General features: G+C 45.0%; 1 protein-coding gene across 10 annotated transcripts in view; it reads left to right on the top strand.

Moving 5' to 3' along the window:
• The window catches only part of LPP (LIM domain containing preferred translocation partner in lipoma), a 628,850-nt gene that overhangs the window by 31,439 nt on the left and 579,086 nt on the right, over positions 1-18,325 (top strand). For 9 of the 10 annotated variants that reach the window (XM_037131738.2, XM_037131739.2, XM_037131740.2 and 6 more), the window contains exon 2: positions 15,806-15,929. The gene's annotated coding sequence lies outside the window, so the exon portion shown is untranslated. Of the gene's footprint in view, positions 1-15,805; positions 15,938-18,325 lie in introns of all 10 variants that reach the window. The other variant, XM_053657668.1, reaches the window with a different exon arrangement.

The following is an 18,325-nucleotide window of genomic DNA, read 5'->3' as shown; positions in this document are numbered from 1 at the left end:
TGTCCTGTATCTCCCCGCCCCAGTCCTGTTGTCTACTCGTAAACTGTTATTAATTTCTAGTTCTTCTGGTGGTGGTTATTGTCCTATCTCTAATAGTAGTCTTGTATCTTTAGTTTTTGAGTTATTAGTTTTATGTGTGTTCATTAATTTTTATGATAGGCAAGGACTAGCTTTTTATACCCACTGGTACTTCCCAATCCTTTTCCTATTTTGGATTGATTTACTTCTCTTTTAATTTCCTTTGTAAGTTGATATCATATGCATAAATCTCCATTGTTTTGTTACCTCAACTTTTGGCATTACTTATTTGCTCACCTTTTTGCCAGAACACTTGTCAGGGTTTCTCTCCACTTTTCCTCTCCAACTTCTACTCTTGTAATTTGTCAGTTATGTTTATATACTTTGCATCTCAGTGTTTATAGTGGATACATGTGTACGAGCAGCTGTATAAAGTTTTGTAATCATAACCGAGTCTTCTGCTGTGTCTGTGGGTTGATTTCAAAAGCTGAAAACAATCAACATTTACATTATGATTTCTAGGTAACTATTGCTCAATATTTATGTGCTGTGGTTTCATTTCCTTTTCTAAGGCTGTGAGGTCACCACCTTTAAGCTACTTACAGGGGACTGAATTTTCCCTTAGCATCAAAATCTAACAGATCCTTCTAATTGTTCAAAATGATCACAGGTTTGTTTGTTTTAGTTCTGTAATGATCATCTGGCATACATACATGTGTATGTATATGCACGTGTACAACTCTGTATGTTTTAGAGTTTAAGGTTGTAATTTTTGGGGGCATTGAGAGAAGAAAATTAAGTGTTTTCTTTGATACCCGCATCTTCTGTCTTTCTAATTGCCCTCTTACCTGCTTATAATCCATTCTCGGTTTCTTGTTGAAGTTCCATTAACCTTTTCTTTTCTTTTGCACTGGTGTTAAATTTCGCTCACGATTTCTCATGCAGTCTTTTTTTTTCTTGGAGTTTCTGATCGCCTTATTCTATTTTAACCACTGTATTGTTATCATAGCTTCAGGTATTTCCCTGCTCTCACAGAGGAGTCCTGAGTCATGCCATTAGCTGTTGGTTTATCATCATTGTTCAAAAGGAGATATGTTATTAAGATATTGTCCACCAGTGTTTTCTTATACATATTCTTACTAGGCAGTTTTGTTTGCCCTTTTTTCTCCATAGAATATTGATACACATTTCCAAATTATTAATAATTCTCATATTTTTAATGGCCACTCATATTCCATTGTGTGGAATACTGTTTTTATAATTCAGCCATCTATGTGTTTTTGAATATAGATTGTTGCTGATGATATGCTCTTATAAATAACACCGTTATGAGCATTTTAATGCACAAGGCCTTTTTCATTAATTGATTTTATGAGTGCTTATTAGAAAAAGAAAACTGGGAAACCTATGCTATTTTCTTTGAGGACATGCTCCAAAGGCTATGCTTGAATCACCTGGCATTTATAATTAATTTTTTGGAAGGGGGAAGGAGAAATGGGAAACAGGAGGGGAGTACCGTTTCCGAACCAGCACCCTGAGTTTTCTAGCAGCTTTAAAAGTGATAGTGTGACTTAACTGCAAACCCGGTACGGTCTAGAAATCTATTGAGCATCACTCTCTTTGAATGAGTCCTCTGGGTTCAGCTGAGGCTCCGTGACTTAAGCTCAGAACGTTCTTTACCACCCCAAAGTTTTATGTAATAATTTTTTTTTGCCAAATATTTTCAACATGATTACCTCCAACTGGATTACCTCTCTTATTCACTGAAATCGTCTCTCAGGGACTGTTGGGAAAATTGGAATGATTCTAACATAATCAAGAAGGTACTCCCATTATGAATATTCTGTAAGATCTATAGCTGCTTCTGCACAGTTTTTCAGGCAGGGATCTGAGGCATTGCAGGATTATTAGAATAAAAGGACCACTGTGAAGAAATCCACAGTCAGGAAGCCTGAACTTTCATGTAATGGAAACACTGTCCCCCTGTCCCCCAACGGCATTAGTGTAAAACTTCATCAGTCTGGCAACATTTACTCTGTGGATTTACAAAGTGTGGGTGACATTATTACATAAATGGGACCCTTTTCTTTGCAAAGCTTTATTACAATTCACTGATGAACACTGATCAATGCTAAAGCGTATGTACCCAGTTGCAGTATGGAAAAAAAATCTGAACTTAATGATCACAGTCTAATTCTTTTGGATAGTGGGTGATAATATTGCATTGGAGGAGTTGAGGAGACACAGCATATTGCAAGTTAGAGAGGCTGTGGCCCAACAGCCCCATTTTTTACTGTGAGAAATAGGGGACCTAGAGAAAAGAAGGACTCACTCAAGGTCATGTACGTAGTTAGTGGCAGAACCAAGTCTAGACCCCATATCTCCTCTAGTCCTTTGTTCTTTTCCAGTCCTTTGTTCACTTCTAGTCCTTTGTTCTTTTCTTATTCCATCTCTTATACTTTGAAACATTTGCAATTTTATTTCTAGGTGTGTAAATTGTACTTCATTGAACTGGAAATTATAGAAATGTTCCATCATATAGAATGATCCAGAATATTTAATAATGGAGAGAATACATTTGCCTGGAATGGAATCAGAAAGAATTTAAGCTCTGAGATAGGAGTCATTTCTGAGATGAGGGAACGTGATAGGCAAGCCAGGGCCTTTTCTTAGGATGTAATTGGAGCCGTGCTGTTGTTTCTGATCTTTGGGGAATTTGGGAGTTTGTTTTTGGCTAAGACACTGCCTTTCTCTAGAACACAGATTCTGTATCTATCAAATAAGAGAGCTGGGCTTGATGGCCTGAGCTTTGTAGACCATTCAGCCCTGAGCTTTGTGAGTTCATGGTTTGGGGAAAAAAAAAACACGCCGCCTTGCTGAATCACTACCAACATCACCCGCTTTGTTCTGGCTGGGAAGTAGGTCAAAGCGTGGCAGACATGAAAATGTGGTGGGCTTCAGCTGTGAGCCCTGCGTAGGTCCCAGTCGTGGACACCTGTCTCAGAGGGCTTTGTGGGAGGGGTTGACATCAGAGGTGGAGAAGGCATGCTTGTGGTCTGAGTGGTGCAGGCGAGGAGGGCTGATGGATGGGAGAAGAAGCCATTTGGGGGTGGGCAGCTGGTGAAAGAAGCACAGCTGGGGACTGGTAGAAAAAGGGAGAAGCAGGCATATATTGACTGCTTATTTTGTATGGACTGTTGGTGAATATATATACTTTGAATTCCTCCGAAATACACCAAGAAGTAGGTGTCATCATTTGGATTTTAAGGATGAAGAGATTGAGGCATTATTTGTCCATGGTTAGGCTGCTGGTAACTGAGGGTGGAGGGCACCAGAGTTGGGTCTGATGCCAAATCCCCCTTTGTTTTCACAGTCAAGTGTGGGTGCTGTGTTCTGGGTGCTAGGGATGTAGTGGTGAAGGAGATAGGCTAAGCGGTGACATCATATTGCTTGCAGTCTGTGAAGCAAGACAGGACAAAGTACACAAATCCATACATTCAGAGGTGGAAAGTGTTACTCAGGAGAAGACAGCAGCATGAGGAAATAGCGAGTGACACTTTCGTGGTGTGTGTTTACATCCCAGTCCGTTAGCTGGTGCACAAAGGAGACTTGCTGACTCGAGGACAGTGGACAGCTCTGGCTGCATTGCGGTGCTGGAGGTTAGAACTTAGCCTTGGTCATGACGTGAACCACCTGTGTTACTGGAGCAGTCACCTCCCCATCATTAACACTGAAGAAAGTGAACCCTGCCTTTCCTACTTCACTGGATGAGGAGGGAAGAGGGAGGGAATCATTTTGATGTACAGCTGTTTTTAAAACCTCAGTAGGTTATAAAAACACAAGGAGTTTTTTTTAACAGCTTTGATTAACTTTTAAAGGGATATCTTCTTATGTTTCTTTACTACCATTTGTGTGCTTTGAGGAAATATGTTTCCACATTCCTAGGATGAGGTCATAATGAGCCACACCCCCCATTGGCCACACCCCTGTGCCAGTGTCAGGAGCATTTGGATTGGATTTGTCAGCATCAGAGGGTCATCGGAGGTGTGAAGGTCGTCTAGGTCCTGTCATCGGAAGGGCTTGAGGATGGACCGGAGGGAGCCACTGAGGGCAGGGAGATGACTGGGTAGCCGGAAGAGGTGGAGTGAAACTGGGTTTGACTTCAGATTTGCATACAGTGGGGCAGTTGGGTGTCAGACCACAATGGAGAAGGGGGAAGGGAAGGAGACGTTGTGAATTGGCCATGGGCTTGCCCTGCGTGGGGAGACCTGGACGCTGAGGAGCTTCCATTTCCTTCTGGCCCTCAAGAAGCATCTTACCCAGAGATGAATATCTGTTCTGTTCTCAAAAGTATGTATATCAGCATCTAGTTTAGTAGTTGAGTTGTCCAAACAGATGGAGATGATATTGAAATGTGTATAATACCTTGTACTGAAGGGGCACCGGTCTTGCAAGGGAAAACCTTTTCATGGTTGGATCGTGGGGAGGTTCTGGGGGTCCTAAGGGAGGGATTGGGAAAATTGGGGTTGTGTGAGGACACTCGAGGACCTTGGGAGAGAAGCTGCTTACCAAGGGGGATGGAGACATTTAAATATTTTTAGCCATCCTTATTGCTGTATCTCTGTGTACTGGTGAACATCAGCCTTGCACGTGGTTTATTCATTTATCTTTTGGTGTCGTCAGTGTTATAACTGAGTATGCGTGAGACACAGAGGTGGGAATGATCACAAAGGCTTTGTGGGGTCAGTGATCCTTGAGTTGGGTTTTGTAGAACTTTTTTTTTTGTAGAACTTTCTAGGAAAAAGGGGAAACTTGGGCAAGAGTGTCAAATTGTGAAAGAACACCAAACTTGGCTGAAGGGTTGGGGGTCAAGGGGTTGTGTGCTCAGGTGACTGTGAGCACAGTGGTCCCGTTGAAAAGGCAGGGAAGAAAGGAAGAGCCGGGCGGCCATTTTATCCGTCCCACCAGGCAAGAGGAAAGGTCCCGTGTAGGGAGCAGGCAACTGTTATTTTTACTTTTATTTTAAAGAAAAACTGCCATGTGCCAGGTATTAGGCAGTTTGTTAGTATCGTCTCTAGTCTCCCAGTAGTCCCACAAGGTAGAGATTTTTATTCTTCCCTTATCTCACAGATGAAGAAATCAGAGTGCAGAATGTGACTTGCAGTGTCACACAATGGCAGGAACAGGAGCCGAACTCTCATTTGTCCTGCTGCAAATCCTGAACGTGCTACTCCTCCACTGTGTCGCCTCTCTATCCTGTACACTTATCGTTACAACCATGAGGGGCAGGGTGCTTTTCTTGCCTAGAAGTGTAGCTTGTAACAAAAACTGAAGGCATCCATGTCCTCTTCTGCAAAATGGGGACCGGAGTCCCTGCTCCCAGTTTTGGCAGGACTCAGGAGGGCTCGGCTGCCTTCCAGGCCCCTCAGTGAGACCTTGTTTGGGGAGATGGCTGCTCCAGTCTCTCTGCCCTGCTGTGCTTGCGCCTTTGACTCGACTTCACTCTTGTGAGACCATCTCCTGATGGTGACAGTGAGAATTTGCTGACCATGTGGATGCTGCATATTTCTGGTCTCGTGACAGGGCTTTCCCAGAATAAACCAGTAACATGGCTCCCAGGTAGGATTTGGCCTCTCCTGTAACTTGTCTTCAGGGAAAGCCTGTGTCTGTCATGTCAGTCTGTGTGCCCATCATATTTCCTCCTAGACGTGAATGTTTGTGTTTTGGCGCCCTGCCCCCAACGATAATCAGAACCCGCTGAGTGGCAGCGGGGCATGGTGGTCAAGAGCACAGACCTTGAGCCTGATTGCCTAGATTCAGTGCCCCGCTCCGCCGCTGTCTAGCTCTGTGGTGATTTCTGCCTCAGTTTCCTCATTTGTAATATGGCAATAATGATAATGGCATCTGTTTCATAGAGGCTGTTGGGAAGGTTAAATAAATTAATATTTGTACAGTACGTAGAGAATTTCCAGGTATATAATGAGTGCCTTAGGAGTGTTTGTAAAACTACAGCAAAATTTTCTGGGCTGGCCCTGCCTTCCCCTGTGTTTAAGATAGCAACATGCCATGATAGTTAGAGTATTCTGGTTTTTCTTCAAGACCTGGTCTCTGAGGGCACAAGGCTGGCTTCCGCTGTGTGTGGTTAGGCACCGAAGGGTGGCACATTCATGTGCGTGGTCTGGCAGAGACCCATTGTGATGGCCACTTTGCTATGGGAACTTCACTGGCTGAGGAGACCGTGTGGCTGAGAAATACCGAAGGGAACAATAATTTCTCTTTTGCTGGTAGAACAGAGTTTGGAAGAAAGAAAATGTGCAGCTGAATTTACCTACTTTTAAATTTTTCTTGGCGTAGTCTGTAGCTTGTGTGCCAATAGTTTTATCTGGTTGGGTCAGTCAGTGGATACTTTTAAATTTGGGTTTAAAAAAATCAGGGTTCACATAAACAGAAACGACCAAAGATTTGGATTCTGACTTACAGAGTTTCAGGCCGCGGTGCCCCACTCATGTCTTGTGGCCTGTGCTCCAGGCCGGCCGCCCCCAGTCTCTGAGCATCCACGGACTCTCCCTGTGCTGTTTGTTTCCCCCCCTAAAACTGAGGTCCTGAGTGGCCACAGGACCTCCTTTATCTCCGGGGTCTGTTAGTGGCCCTCCCTCTCGGTATGTTCACTACAGGTTTTTTTTTTAATTTTTAAAAGATTTTGTTTATTTGTGTTTAGAGAGAGGGGAATGGAGGGAGAAAGAGAGGGAGAGAAACATCAATGTGTGGTTGCCCCTACAGGGGACCTGGCCCATAATCCAGGCATGTGCCCTGACTGGGAATCGAACCAGCGACCCTTTGGTTCACAGCCTGCGCTCAATCCACTGAGCCACAGCAGCCAGGGCTGTTAGCTGCAGGTTTGAAAGAGGTGTTTTTTGTTTTTGTTTTGTTTTTGCTTTTAATCCTCACCCAAGAACATGCTTATTGATTTTAGAGAGATGGGAAGGGAGCAAGAGAGGGAGGGAGAGAAACATCAGCTTGAGAGAGAAACATTGATCAGTTGCCACGGGCACGCACCCTGACTGGGGACTGAACCTGCAACATAGGCATGTGCCCTGACTGGGAACAAACCTGCATCCTTTCGGTGTACCGGATGCTCCAATCAACTGAGCCATACCAGCCAGGGCTGAGAGAGATTTTGAAAAATCAGATCTGTTGATGGTGACTCTGGTCAGCAAAAGAAACACACTGATTATCTTTTTTTTCTTTCTCTCCTCTTGGCAATGGTGCCCCTAGGAAGTCCTCATTTCAGCCTCACACCTTTCTAATCCCCCTAACATTTCTGTGTATCATGTCCAAAAAGGGGAATGAAACTAAATAGTCATTACCATTCAGCTCTTGGAAGTTGTGTGGGGTGGAGGAGCTTTTAACTATTACATTTTAAGTGATGTCTGTTTGCACAGGACGTTTTCTGGGGCCCGTCTGGAGAAAGGCATTTGAGCCTCATCCACGCCCTCTCCCAGGCTTGTTCGTGTCCTGCCCCAGCATTTTTTAGTCTGTGCTTTGTAGGCAGGCTTAACCCAGTTCTGCAAACCTTGGAGTGTCCTGACTCAGGGAAAACCTAATTGTGTTCCCTAGAAAAATCAGAGTGACTGTATCTTCTGTGGTTTTTGAAAGGCGAAAGGAATAATTGTGATTGGGAAATTAAAATACTGATGCTCAAGTCGCCACACAGTTGTATTTGTTTGTGCATGTGTGCGTGCAGGCATGATTAAAGTTATAATATTTTAATCTCACACGGTATGTATTTGTAATAAGGGAAACTTTTGGGTGATTCCCTACTTCCGTATACTACTTTGGCGTTTTCACTATTTTGGGTTTTAGAATGAGTCTATGAGATGTGTAGAGTTGGGGTTATGTTTTTAAGGTAGAGAGAGTGGAGGCTCAGAGAGGTAAAGTGGCATCCTTGAGATCCATGTGAGTGGTAGGTAGGTCTTTTGACTGGTTTTTGACAGGTTTGTTTTGATCTAAGAAAGTGAGGAAGACTGATAATGTCGTTTGCAATTCTTGAAGGAGTAAGTTTAGAAGGAATGGAGGTTATGCTATTTATATTAAGCTGTACTAGTGATTTCCAACTCACTAGTTTAGAGTAGTGCCGCGGCACGCTGATGTGCCACAAGAATTTTTTAAATGTGCATACCTGTTTAGTTGGGGACATTATTCTTTTTTCTTAGATTGTCAAATTTTAAAAAAATGAGAACGATGAACACAATAGCCATTCAGTGTGAATGAATCAAAGACATCTATTTATTTTTTGCCAGTTCGGGAAAAAATATACATAGATTTTGGCGTGCCACAGAATTTAAGTAATTAGTTTATGTGTGCCATGAAATGTGGAGGGTTGGAAATTGCTGAACGACACCAAGACTGCAGTAAGATCTGACCCAAGATGGGAAGTTTAAAGTGTGGTTGATACAGGGAAAGGAGTCATGGAAGTTCACCCGTTTTCTCAGTGCAAGGACGCTCCATCTGTCCATCCTTCCATCCATCATGTAACCATTCATTTCATCATATTGGAAGTTACATAGAGTGTGCCAGCTTCATGCTGAGCCCTGTTCCGTCTGAGTTAAATTGGAAAGACATGTGGCTGTTGAGGATATAAAACGTGGCCAGTTTGAACTGGGATGTGCTGGGAGCATAAACTATTCATTCCATTTCAAAGGCTCAGTACAAAACATAATGTAAATTATCTTATTAATAAATTTTATGTTCATTACTTATGAAGTGATCATATTTTAGGTTTGTTGGGTTACAAAAGATATTATAAACATTAACTCTTACCTGTTTCTTCTTGTTTTTTAAAAGTGCAGTTGCTAGAAAATGACACACTTGTGGCTTGAATGACAGTTCCGTGGGGCTCACACCCTGGAAGCTTGTTGTCTGGTAGAGGAAGCGCCCAGGCCCCGGGGTGGGCCCCCTGACCACAGGCCGTCCCTCTTCATTCCTTCTCTGCCTTTATACCTGTGTGAAGTGATGATGATGGGCAGTTGTCATCAGTGTGCTGTGTTCTGTAGGACACGGAATGTAGAATGGGCCCTCCCCCTGGTCAGTACCGTCATCCTCAGAGCAAAACAAGGAGGGAAATCTCAGGAGTCCATCTGGACTCGTGTCTGTCTTCAGTTCTGAGCTGGGCTGTCTGTCTCGGCAGAGCCTGATTCCCTTGCACACAGCTGGTGTGGCAGGAGCCCCCCCGTCCTACTCAGGAGCAGCATTGGAGGAAAGGAAGGCAGGACAGTTTCTTGCATTTTCTTTTTTAAGGTCTCCTTTGGAGCTGCCTTTCTGGATAGCAGAGAGGTGACCTCAGCAGCCAGAGACAAGAATGAGCAAACTGAGTCATCTCAGGCCCTAATGAGGTTCACAAGGGACCCTTCCTGGGACTGAGGGTCAGGTGAGGTTATGCTGTGCCCAGAGTGAGTTTTGCCTCGGGGCTCCAGGCGGCACTGAAGCAGCGCTGAGCTAATTTTACCCACAGGAGCTGACTACGCTGAAGGGTAGGGCTTATGACATTGGCCTTATCATCCTGTGATGCCCAGAGAGCTCCCAAGGCACAGCCCCGTTGTGTCTGGGCTGTTATCCTCCTACAGTTTAATACATTTTTCCATTAGGTGTGCATATCAGCAAGCAGGAAGCTGAAGAACAAAGAGCTCTGGATTTGGTGGAAGGCAGGCCATGGAGCTGGATTTGGCGCCTGCCTCCACCCCTTGCTTGCTAGCCGTCTGACCTTGGGCGAGTTATATAAACTCTCCGAGTCTCAGTTTCCTCATTTGTACAATAGGACATATACCTGTGTCCTAAGATCGTTCCTTGGTTACATACAAGGTGACACTTAGAAAGCAATCGTTCTGTGCCAGTCACTGCCCTCACTGCTTTATTCCTAGTGATTCATCCAGTCCTTTAAACACCCATGAAGAAGGTACTATTGCTAACCTTATTTTACAAACTAGGAAACAAGGACAGGAGCAGATAGCTCTGGAGGCTGATGACTCTGTGGGGCTGCACAGAGCAGATGGGCGAGGGGTGCGGCCGGCAGGTCTTGGAGGTACTGAAGTATTCAGGGGCAAATCTGGAAAAGAAGGAGGTCAAGCCAAGAATTCTCAGGAAAGAGTCAGTACTTAGGCTATAACTGTGCTTCCTGTTACATAAATTAGAGTTTACATTGACCATAAGCCAGTTTGTGTAGTTCTGTTTAGCTTATGGCCTCTGCCACTTATGTCCCTAAGGTCTGTTTGGCTCATTACAGTAAGGTGAGATATCTTCTCTTCATAGGCAAGGGAGGGACCCAGGTGTAGACAGACATAGGTCTTACTTGAGCAGATCAAGCAATGGAGGAGTGGGTGATCAGTTAATTGATCTATTGGTTTTTATTTTCCCTCTTGCATCTGTTGGGCTTAGGTGCAGGAGAGACATTTGACACAATTCAATGGAAAGGGATTAATTCAGGGGAAAAGATGCTGGATCCTTTCTAAAATTGTTGGAAAGGATGGAGTAGACGAAGACAGGCCACATCTGGAACTACTGAGTGAAGAGTTTATTCCATAGCCACAACCCAGGGATAAGGAAGATGATATTAGGGAGCCATTGCTGAACCTCTGGAACCTTTCTCCACATCCTTAGAGCTGGCGGCAGGACATTTTATTGCCCCACGGAACGGTACTTTGACTCAGGATTCCACAATGCTGCTGGCCAGTAGGAATAGCAATGGGGTGATTTAGTTCCATGTTCACCTGCTAAGTCTAACACAAGTAAATCTTACTGCTGCAACCTAATTTTCTAGTTTCGAGGGAGTATGGGAAATGTAGTTTTCAGCAGTCTGCTTCTGTAGGGCAGGAAGATTCTTGAGAGGGTGGGAAGGAGCTTTGCTTGAGCCAATGGAGAGGATATGTCGGCCACCAACACATTCATTTTAAAACACCCGGAGGTTATAATTCCAGAATATTTAATATGTACAATCAATTATAATACTATCGTATAACTAGGTATAATAGCCTACTTAATATTCATTTATTTACATAAATATATAACAGTAATACATTTGGTATCCCCCAAACACAGGCTATTTGTCCAAATTCAGTTTCTGAATTGGGTTTTGTTTTGTTTTGTTTCGTTTTGACAACAGTGGTTGACTTGTAATTTTTTAGTTCAGTTTAATCTCCTGTGGGCAGTTGTGCCCTGGACAGCTGTCCCATTTACGTAATTTGCTCACAAACATTTCTTAAACACTTAGGATGAGCCTGGCTCCGGGCTGGATTTAGCACTTTGGGCAGATGTCAGTCATGGGTTCTTCTGCTGGGAGCCCTCACTGGAGAGGAAATAAATCAAGCTCATCATAAGAATGGTGCAAGGAAGGTTATGATTGGTGTCCTAGACAGCAAGCTAAGCAAATTCAGAGAAAGGAGATGATTCTGGCTGGGCTGAGAAATGAGGGAGCCTTCATGTTGAGTGACGGTGGTCAGGTGATTCTCCACTGGAGGCAGTAGCATCTCTGTGAGAGGTACTTGCAGGAATGGTGGGATGTGTTGTGTCTTGTTGCTGTGTTGTTGTCTTGTTGCTGTGTTGTTGTTGCCATCTCAGTGCTGGAGGTCAGACCACTCGGGAAGACAGTGCTCAGCACCAGAGATGCTAGATGTCTTATAATACACGAGACACTACAGAAATAGCTGCCCTTCTTCAAAGAGCGATCCTGTTCCTATTGAGAACTACCATTGGCCTTCAAGGTTGTGTAGGATATCTTTATTGGATTTCAGGGTAGGGAGGGGAAGTAGGTCAAGTAAGGGAGTAATGGGAGTTAGGAGTTCCGTCCGAATAAGCAAAGAATGTATGCTGAGTGTCAGTGGAAGGGAGTGTATAGTGGGAATAGAAAACTGAATGTGCCTTATTCAGAAACGTAAGCTATTAGATAAAGCATATGGACTTATTTTATTGCCACTGGGAAGCTACTGAAGATATTGGTGCAGGGTCCTTGAAAGCAGAAATCTAGCCTTATCTTCTCGCTGTGTATTGGTGGAAATAGGGATGCTTTCTGAATGACTGAATGCTCTGAAGAAGTTGTTCACAGGAACTGGTACCTGTGTTTTGCTGGATCTGGGATCCTGTGGTCCTGGGATAACCTAGCAGTCAACATTTAGACTTCAGCAGAGTGTCAGGAGGGCTTGGCAGCCTGCTAGGCAGACCATGTCTCCACATCCAAATGAGAGCACTGTGGTCAGACAGCGGTCCTAGTTGCCTGCACTATAAAGAGAGAGGCTACTGTCTTAAGAGTCTTAAAGAGAAGAGGGTTTCTTTCATTGCCCTCCCTCGTGGAGCCCACAGGCCATGAGGCATATCAGGTGCATTCTGCGCCGCCCGAGTTAATGCCCTAGCATCTTGAGCATATTAAAAATTGCCAGTCAAACCAGTAATTTGCTGACAAGGTTCATGCCCTGTGACCATGACTGCAGTTGTGCTTGGGGAGCGGTACAATCACACGCGTCCCCTGTGCCATGCTGTAGCATAGTGGTGGCTTTCTGGCATTCAGGTTAGTCCCTCTTTCTTCTTACCAGATGGGCTTTGGAGGTCAGGAAGGAAAGCTCGGGGTGGAATTGGCCAAACACATACGAGTGTGTAAGCATTCTTGACCTTGTTACTTTCCCCTCTAACACTTCATTTCTGAAATCTTCCAGGAGGAGAGACAAAGGGGTGTGTAGGTCTGTGGGATGACCTCAGAGCCCTCATTGTATGTCTCAGAGAAGGACAGGGACTTGCCCGGGGTCATGCAGTGAGCTGGCCCTGAGGCCAGCACCTTCTGTGGCAGGGTATTTGTGGCATTCTGTTGCTGAGGGACAGACAGGGTAGTGTGCTCAGGTTCTGGAGTCAAAGGCCTGCACTTGGCTCCTGGCTCAGCTTCTTACTGTATTCTGCAACCTCGGGTTTCCCATCAGTAGAGTGGATGTCATGGCCATATGTGGCATTGAGCATTCAAAAAGGTGGGGTGCTAATTGTTGTGACCATCTGTGGGAAAGGGTGGGGCACTGAAGAAACTGCTTCAGTCACAGAACCCTCCCAAGGGGTCCACTTCCCCACTGCCCAGTAAGGAGATTTTGAGCTCAGATTTGGAGGTGCGGCACTGGGGGGAAGCATGATCAAAACCTTGGAGTTTTGAAGAACTGGGCTTCACTCTTGCTTGGAGCCAGGACTCATGTAACGATATAATGGGAGACATGACTGAAAAGATGGGCTGGGCCCCCTCCTGGAGCCCCGGAGGGCTGGCCTGAGGACAGTTGCTCGTGGTTTTCTGTGCAGTTCAGAGCACTGGTGAGGAGTCAGCTGGTGAAGATAGGGGGCTTGACCTGGCAGCACCTTCAGGATGTTTAGGGAACTCGGGGCAAAAGAGACAGGGAATCTTGTAGTTGGAGCAGGGGGGCTCAAGATGTGGTGATTCCCAAGTTTGGGCTACTTTCTCAGTTATTTTTTGCAGTGGTTCAACTTTTTACTTGCGGTTGTAATAAAAATGTTATTTTATGTAGGGGTAGAGCTGTGAAGTTTTCGAGAGCTTTCACACCCATCAGCTCCTTAGTTCTGCTCAGCATTATGAGGAGGTAGAAGATGGGGCTCTTACCCCTGTTTCCCAAATAAGGAAATTGGGATTCAGAGAGCAGATGGGACTTCTCAGGCTACTCAGCTGGTCCATGTAGCAGCTAGGAGGTGGGAGGCCCCATCTAACGCTCCCTCCTGTGCCAATTATCTGGCTCAGTGGTTCTCTCAAACTCACTTTCCACCATTGACTGTGTTGGTTTACATCCTTGGAAGACTAAGATGGCCATGAATTTCAGAGGTCCCAGAGACAAGCTGTCAGATTTTTCAAAGATGAGCACTAGGGAATTTAGGACACAAAATGTGTTCCTCCCTCTGGCTCTTTATAGCTGCGGGCTTTGTTCAGGTTTAAAATGTCCATGAGGACAAGGAAGGAAAGAAAAGGGCCCCTGTCATTTATTTTGCATCTTCTTTGCCCTAAACACAGTGCTTCCTGCTTCTCTATCTGCATACTTATGTAAATTTATAGGTGACGCGATGGTAACAGTATTTACTGTAGCATTCTGCTAAGCAGCTTACCTTATATACACATTAAATTAGTTAATTCTCATAAACACCTAATCTGGTTGGTGACAATATTGTTCTCCAGTTCACTGGTGAGAAAAACTGAGGCTTATTGAGGTTTAATAACTTACTTGGGAATATAGATCCTAAATAGACTATAATCCAAGTTTCCCACTTTGGGAATTTTTTCTTCCCTGTTGCTCTACTTAGGGCCTGTCTCACTGGTAAGACTGTGGAACTGCTTATGAAGGAGGTGAGCCTCAGACTTTGGAGGTTATAGGAATCAGAGCCGGAAGGTACCATGAAGAGCCCAGGTGGCTGGTGGTTTTCAACCAGTGCTCCCCTGAGCCTGAGAGACTGCAGGAGTGGGCTCAGGGTTGGGGTGGGTGGTGGGTAGGGGGATTGGAGGTGACAAATGGTGAGAGAAGTGGAGGAAAGGGAAGTTCTGGAGTCAGGCTGAGCAGTTCTGCTGTTACTGACTTTGCAAATTGAAAAGTGCTGTTGTTAGAGAAAGGAAAGTTTGAAACCCACTGTGCTACCCTAGTTAGCTTTTTACTAAGTCTGAGAGAAAAGGTGGCTAAGCAAAAGTCACCATTGCCAAGGGTCTTGGACATTTCCCTTTTTTTCAAGGAGACATGCTCTCTGTCTACCTCCCCCTGAGGCCTCTGGAGCACCTGGCTGCAAGTTCAAAGGTCGGGCAGCCTCTGAGAAGCTTCTGTCAGAAGCTTCTGGCTGCCCCACGTACACAATACTTGACCAGTGCCTTTCAGCTTGGCTGTGAACCTTGGGAACCTCACCGAGATTAGTTCCCTGGCCTGGCCTTCAAACACATTGTCTCACTGAATACTTGTGACGTTGAGTGTTCCCTGTGTACACAGTGGCGAGAGCACAGGCAAGGTTCCTGACATCAGGGGCCTGGTGAGGAGACAGGAACATGTAAGGACTTTTGTCAAGTATTTTTGGAGATAGTTTATGTTTGTTATACATGATTATCATGTGTGATAGTTTCTCGAGGGTGATTTCATCTAAAAGACATGGAATAGGGAAGGGCTAGGCAACGGGAATGGTTAGACATTGGGTGGAATTGTAAGGGGTTGCTTGCCCTGTGACTTTCCACTTACTATCTCTGGGATTGGCACCGCTTACTTTTTCTTCAAGTCTTCCTTTCCTCATCTGTAATGTGGGAACGAGGCTGGCCAGCTCACTGGGTTGTTGATGGGATTAAAGGGCATAATGTGTGCAAACTGCTGCCAGTACAATGCTTCACACAAAGTAAACACTCATTAAATTATAGTTGTTATTGTTATTGGCAGCGAGGAGCCAGGGAGACTATTTTTTAAACTGATCAATGGTGTGATTAGAGCTTTGCTTCTCCACAAAGCACTCTGCTTTCACCACCTGGGCCTGCACCAGTCGTGGGCCATGGCTTCAGTTCACTCTTCTAAGTTATCTCGTTTGTCTCCACTCAGCTGTCCACCTCTCCCACTAGTGCTCACACTCCTGTGTCACAAATTAATTTAGTGCTTTTCTCCAGCGTTAAGCACAAGGAAATTGATGATAAAATGCAAAGCGGCGAACAATCGTCACTGAGCTCAGCATTCATTTGCCTTGGGAATGGATTTCTGGGGAAAATCCAGCCCCACCATAATGACATGGATGATTTGGATCTTTGCAGAAATTGAAGAGAATCCTGATTACTATCGTGTTGGGAGAGGACTGAAGGAAGCCAGACTGGTTCCTCACTCTCAGAGCTTCTTGGGGGCCCTCTGGCTCCCAGGTGACCTGCAGCAGGACCTCTGGTATGTATGTAAGTGGACCTCTTTGCTGCCTTAAGGTTTTGTTTCAAATCTTAAGGAATAGCCAGGAGGTTTTTAATGGATTGAAATTTCTGTCTTTTTGCTATCTGCAACTTGAAATATCCTGTGCCCTTGGTAATTCATGCTTGGGAGCTTGCTTAGTGCTCTCTGGTAAATAGCTTCTTACTGTTTGCGTATTTCCCCACGGGCGTATTGCAGAGAGACTGGAGCCTGTGTTTCTCTAACAGCTTCTCCAAGGAAAACATTGCAGGTCACATTTCTGCAACTACAACTGTGGGGCAGTGTGGGGGCGGGAGTGCGTCTTCCAAACGTCCATCTCTATTATCTCCTTTTGGCCTGGCATTCGCTTTTGGCTGAAAAGGGAGAGTCTGCCTTGAGCATTCCTGTAGACAGATGTGACTTTGCAGTTAAAAAATTGACAGTCCCTGCCGACCTTCAACTTCAACAGTGAGTAGTGTATAGAAATAACCCTGTAGAGCATCAGATTATTACTCTTTAATTCCCAGAGCCTTCATGTTTCCTTGTCTTGAGAATGACCTCACTGCTCTCTGAGTTTGTAATGGAATGCGCAGTCATTTACAAGTAATCACACCATGATCCCCTACACGTTTGTACGCCTTCCCGGTCTCTCAGAGGGCTTTCACTCACATTATCTCATTTGATCCTCATAACTGCCCTGAGAGGCAGACAGAGTGTCTCTCTTAATCTCTAATTTTCAGGTGTAGAAACCAAGGTTTGGAAAGTTAAACATTTGTTTGGAGGTCATTACAGCCAGCAGAATTGTACCTGGAATCTCAAGCAGTCTAACTTCTAAGCCGGTGTTCTTTTTACTACTTATTCTTGCTGTGACCTTGGGGGTATCCTTAATCCCTCTGAGCCACAGTATTCCTCTCACTAAATTAGGTGTGAGGCCACCTCCAGGGGTAGTGGCCACAGGGATTAAATGAGACCACCTAGGAAAGCATTTACCAACCAGTGAAGCATATCTCTAATGTCAGACATCGTCGTTATTTGTACCTTATATCCACATAGTGCCATCAGAACTGTGGCACATTCCCCCGCTTTTTGTAAAGATCCCAGGGCTAGAATACCTGCGGTCCTGCCTGCAGGCTGCTGACAGCACTCCTGTTGGAAAGGCCCTCCTGTTCCACAGAGCTCTGCCTTCATGTGCCTCGGAGCAGCCTTGTATCCTGGAGACAGCTTTGGGACTGGCAGGACTGGAGAGCAGGAGTGGGGAGCTGGGAAGGGGATGTGCGTTCCTCAGCTTTGTCCACAGAGCATAGGGGTGTGGCATGGTGATGTGGTAGAGGGAGGTGAGGGATGGGTCCGGAAGGCCTAATTTTTCCCATTTCTCAGTGACTGGGATTTCATAGGAAACATCATGTGAATCCGTAAGGCTAGAAGTGTATATGCAGAACAGGATGCTTAGCAGTAACACTTATTGGAAAACCGAAAAAGGATGGCTTTCAAGTTGGCAACAAACGCATTAGGAGATAGCAATGTGATGCAGTCAGGAAACAGGCAGAGTAACTGAGGGACGAGATCTTGGTGAGCTTCATAGGGAGCCAGATTATGTTGCCATATAAGGAAGAACTTTCTGTTGGAAAGATGGAATTTGCAGCTTCAGGAGATGATCTTCACCTCACTGGAGACCTCAGGACTACCATGGAGGGATTCACTGACAGGGGGGTAGGAACATCGGCTCAATGGCCTTTGTGGTTTTTCTCCTCTTGAGATCCCTGATCCAGTGGTTCTCGGTGGTCAAGAGGGAGAGAGGCACACATACATTAAGGAATGAAGAGCCCCTTTGTGGATTTGAAAACTGATCTCTAAATGCTACTTGCAAAATGGAGGGTAGATAAAGACTATCATTCTGCTTTTCATAACTATCCCTGTAGCTCCCTCCTTGGTCCTTGGTTTTCCAGAACTCCTAGGCCATCCATGGGCAGCTGTTTTTCATGGAATATCACTTGCATCTGCTAAAATGGACCTGTTGCAATATTGGAAGGGACTTAAAGCTCCTGACAAGATGACAGTCTTTCTATAGCACCACTAATTCTGATGGCTGGTCTAGTCTTCCGAGTTACATGTGAGGACCCTCTCCTTACCTTCTTCAGGCCTGCCTCGGGGACCCCCTGGGGTCCTGCAGTGGTGAGAATTCTGTACTGAGCTCTGCTTCTGGCATGGAGCGGTAGGTTCTCTGATCCTGCTTCCTTATCTTATTTAATAGTCACTTATATTTGTGTTCATTGATGAAGCATGCCATGAATAAGCAGTGTTTGCAGTTTTTCGGGTACTTGTGACATGCTTGCTTGATACAATGAGTAATGGAGATGAACGCGTCATGACCTTTTGTCCAGAACAAGTGGGGGCTGCTT

This window comes from Artibeus jamaicensis, unplaced genomic scaffold (genome assembly GCF_021234435.1).
Source record: "Artibeus jamaicensis isolate MK-2021 breed Jamaican fruit bat unplaced genomic scaffold, CSHL_Jam_final scaffold_474, whole genome shotgun sequence".
NCBI lineage: Eukaryota > Metazoa > Chordata > Mammalia > Chiroptera > Phyllostomidae > Artibeus > Artibeus jamaicensis.
Note: the sequence above shows the minus strand (reverse complement) of the source record. Positions and strands in the feature narration are given on the sequence as shown.